The following is a 4321-nucleotide window of genomic DNA, read 5'->3' on the forward strand; positions in this document are numbered from 1 at the left end:
CCGTTTTTATTTCAGGGGGGGATGCCACCCCCCCTCATCCCCCCTCAACTCCAGTACTGCTCATAATACAAAAACAACAGTAACATGACACAGCAACAAACACTTATTTACACGCAAAACATCTTAGTGGCAAAAAAGGAGGATTTATCTACCGAGATGTCCTTCATTCAGAGCCTTAATGTCTTTGGTGCACGGTACCGTCTACCTGAGGGAAGTATTTAAACTCTAAACCTGCAGAGTGCACTGTAAAACCCGATAAGTTAGTTGAACTCAAACTGTTTTAAGAAACTGATTGCCTAAAACCATTTAAGTTTATTAACTCAAACAATTCAAGTGTAAAAAAATATTCCATTGAGGTTCAAGTAACTCAAATATTTATTTATTTATTATTATTTAAATTTGATTACCATTTAATTCAGTAAACTGAACTTAAAACTAATACGTATTATACACTCATATGTAGTATTTCCTTTAATTAATTTTCATCAAGCCAGACTAACTTAATTGAATCTTCTTTACATAAATGTTAGCACTTAAAGCGACACTACGTAACTTTTCCACGTTAATATCATATTTCCAGAGTCATTGTGATGGTACATCAACTTCCAACAGGTTTAATGAACCTCTGTCATGGTCTGAGGGGTCTGTATCGCCTTCACTGGCACTATGTAACTTTGAGGAGCATGGTAGGAACCCTGCCACACTAAAAAACTACAAATTTTACGGCTTTGACTGCTTTAAGGCACATACGTCACTTCCCCCTCCTTCCCGATTCGCAGTCGAGACGAAAATGGGCGGGGCTTGGAGCGCAGCTCCGCAGAAGCTGGTAACCCGTTGCTGCAGCAGCAGCAGCAGCAGCTCCACATATAACAGACCAGGGAAAAGATCCTAATGGTTTAACTTTTCAACGGTTTCCTGCTCGGAGGCAGAACCACGCAGGCCAAGTATCTGATATAACAAAGTAAAAGAGTGAAAGAGTCGTCGGCTCGCTTTGGATCGCGGCTGTAACGACCAAACACACAGTAAAGCCTGAATTATGGTTCTGCGTTAAATCGACGCAGGCCTACGGCGTAGGGTACGTGGCGACGCGCAACGTACGGTGCGTGTCGCCGCGTACCCTACGCCATAGGCTCTGCGTCGATTTAACGCAGAACCATAAACAGCCTTAAACCACAAACACTCACACAGACGGGCGTCGGATCAAAACACGGGTTTTATTCCCCACTTCTCCAGCTAAACGCAGTTGCTGGCCAGCTCTCTGCGGTGCAATTAACCCCAATCTTCAGATAAAACTAGTTTGTTGAGGAAAAAATATTAACTCTATTTGTAGCTGCAGAGGAAAAAAATAATCTCACGAGGAAAACAAAAATAATCACGCCTCGGAGCCTCTTCAGCATACAGCGGTCAAAAAAAAAAAGAAAAGAGAAATAAGAGGGATACAAAACATGTACTGTATGTTGTATTATACAAATTTATTGAAACATATGGCTCTTCAGTAGAGATTTCATATGGATCCAGACCGTTAATAATCATTATTTTTCTCCATATACTGCTCCCTGGCTTCCTTGTTTAAGGTATCCCGGTAAATTCCAGTTCCTTTCCAGCAGTTTAACATCTTTTTTTTTGCGTTCCGTCTGTTCACTTGGTGAAACAGAAAAGCATCCCGTCTCCTCTCATCAAAAAAAATGCAGCGAGGGGACAGGAGTTTTCCGGCAGTACGCGCTGGTGCTCATGGGAAACGTAGTGTTCTTTCTGGTAAAACACTACCGCTTTTGTCCAAAAGATGCCGCCAAACTCAGAAAAGCTGAAAGTTACGTTGTGCTGCTTTAAGTTCAAGTTACTCAGTTTTATTCCTCTAAATTAAGTAGTGCTCACAACTTCTAGCTCCTTAATTCATTTTAGGAAACCGATGTTAAACCATTTTAGTTGTCATAACTTAAATAACTCAACTTTAAGTTGCTTTAACACAATAACACAGACATCTTATACCAGCTTCAAACATTTATTTAATTCATTTTTAACTTATCTTAACTGATGGCAATGAGTGACCACAACCTTTTCCAAAGTTATTTCAACTTACTTCTGTTATTAAGATGTACTGTTAGGTTTTACAGGATCATTTTCTATCCTAGCAGCTTTTTTCCCAATCACTTCCTTATAAATACCACTTGAGTTTCTCTGTGTCTCTCCTATTATTTTTGAGGCTAGATTCACTATTCTTTGTAGCTGGCATACATTTTTTCGTGTTAAGGTTGCTGTACCACATGGCTCTTTACTGGCTCTTTTTTAAAACAAAGGCAAACCATAATATCAAAACTGGATTAGCTGCAACAAGGTCGTCTATATCAATTTTAAATAGATCTTTCAAGTTTGGCTTTAATTTGACCTAATTCTCCTGTTCCTTCTTTCCTCCTGATCTCCCCTTCCTCTTTTCTTCCTTCCTTCCTTCCTTCCTTCCTTCCTTCCTTCCTTCCTTCCTTCCTTCCTTCCTTCCTTCCTTCCTTCCTTCCTTCCTTCTTTCCTTCCTTCTTTTTTCCCTTCCTTCCTTCCTTCCTTCCTTCCTTCCTTCCTTCCTTCCTTCCTTCCTTCCTTCCTTCCTTCCTCTCTTCCTTCCTTCCTTCCTTCCTTCCTTCTTCCCTTCTTTCCTTCCTTCTTTTTTCCCTTCCTTCCTTCCTTCCTTCTTTTCTCCCTTCCTTCCTTCCTTCCTTCCTTCCTTCCTTCTTTTTTCCATTCCTTCCTTCTTTCCTCCCTTCCTTCCTTCCTTCCTTCTTTTCTCCCTTCCTTCCTTCCTTCCTTCCTTCCTCCCTTCCTTCCTTCCTTCCTTCCTTCCTTCCTTCCTTCCTTCCTTCCTTCCTTCTTTTTTCCATTCCTTCCTTCCTTCCTTCTTTTTTCCATTCCTTCCTTCCTTCCTTCTTTCCTCCCTTCCTTCCTTCCTTCCTTCTTTTCTCCCTTCCTCCCTTCCTTCCTTCTTTTTTCCATTCTTTCCTTCCTTCCTTCCTTCCATCCTTCTTTTCTCCCTTCCTTCCTTCCTTCTTTTCTCCCTTCCTTCCTTCCTTCCTTCCTTCCTTCTTTTCTCCCTTCCTTTCTACCTTCCTTCCTTCCTTCCTTCTTTTTTTCCTTCCTTCCTTCCTTCCTTTTTCCCTTCTTTCCTTCCTTCCTTCCTTCCTTCCCTCCTTCCTTCTTTTTTCCCTTCCTTCCTTCCTTCCTTCCTTCTTTTTTCCATTCCTTCCTTCCTTCCTTCCTTCTTTTTTCCATTCCTTCCTTCCTTCCTTCTTTTTTTCCTTCCTTCCTTCCTTCCTTCCTTCCTTCCTTCCTTCCTTCTTTTTTCCCTTCCTTCCTTCCTTCCTTCCTTCTTTTCTCCCTTCCTTCCTTCCTTCCTTCCTTCTTTTCTCCCTTCCTTTCTACCTTCCTTCCTTCCTTCCTTCTTTTTTTCCTTCCTTCCTTCCTTCCTTTTTCCCTTCTTTCCTTCCTTCCTTCCTTCCTTCCTTCTTTTTTTCATTCCTTCCTTCCTTCTTTTTTTCCTTCCTTCCTTCCTTCCTTCCTTCCTTCTTTTTTCCATTCCTTCCTTCCTTCCTTCCTTCCTTCCTTCCTTCTTTTTTCCATTCCTTCCTTCCTTCCTTCCTTCCTTCCTTCCTTCTTTTTTCCATTCCTTCCTTCCTTCCTTCTTTTTTTCCTTCCTTCCTTCCTTCCTTCCTTCTTTTTTCCCTTCCTTCCTTCCTTCCTTCCTTCCTTCCTTCCTTCCTTCCTTCCTTCCTTCTTTTTTCCATTCCTTCCTTCCTTCTTTTTTTCCTTCCTTCCTTCCTTCCTTCCTTCCTTCCTTCCTTCTTTTTTCCATTCCTTCCTTCCTTCCTTCTTTTTTTCCTTCCTTCCTTCCTTCTTTTCTCCCTTCCTTCCTTCCGTCCTTCCTTCCTTCCTTCTTTTTTCCATTCCTTCCTTCCTTCCTTCTTTTTTCCATTCCTTCCTTCCTTCCTTCCTTCCTTCCTTCCTTCCTTCCTTCTTTTCTCCCTTCCTTCCTTCCTTACTTCTTTTTTCCATTCCTTCCTTCTTTCCTCCCTTCTTTCCTTCCTCCCTTCCTTCCTTCCTTCTTTTCTCCCTTCCTTCCTTCCTTCCTTCCTTCCTTCCTTCCTTCCTTCCTTCCTTCCTTCTTTTCTCCCTTCCTTCCTTCCTTCTTTCCTTCTTTTCATTCTTCCTTCCTTCCCTGCACGCACAAATATGTAGGGAGACGTCCCAAAATGGATTTATAAATAAAAGTCAGCCAGAAGGAGAGTCTACGGAGGTAAAGAAGGGCAAGAACAAAAAACAGTGATGTACCTGAAAGCTG

This window comes from Cololabis saira, chromosome 24, assembly GCF_033807715.1.
Source record: "Cololabis saira isolate AMF1-May2022 chromosome 24, fColSai1.1, whole genome shotgun sequence".
Lineage (NCBI taxonomy): Eukaryota > Metazoa > Chordata > Actinopteri > Beloniformes > Belonidae > Cololabis > Cololabis saira.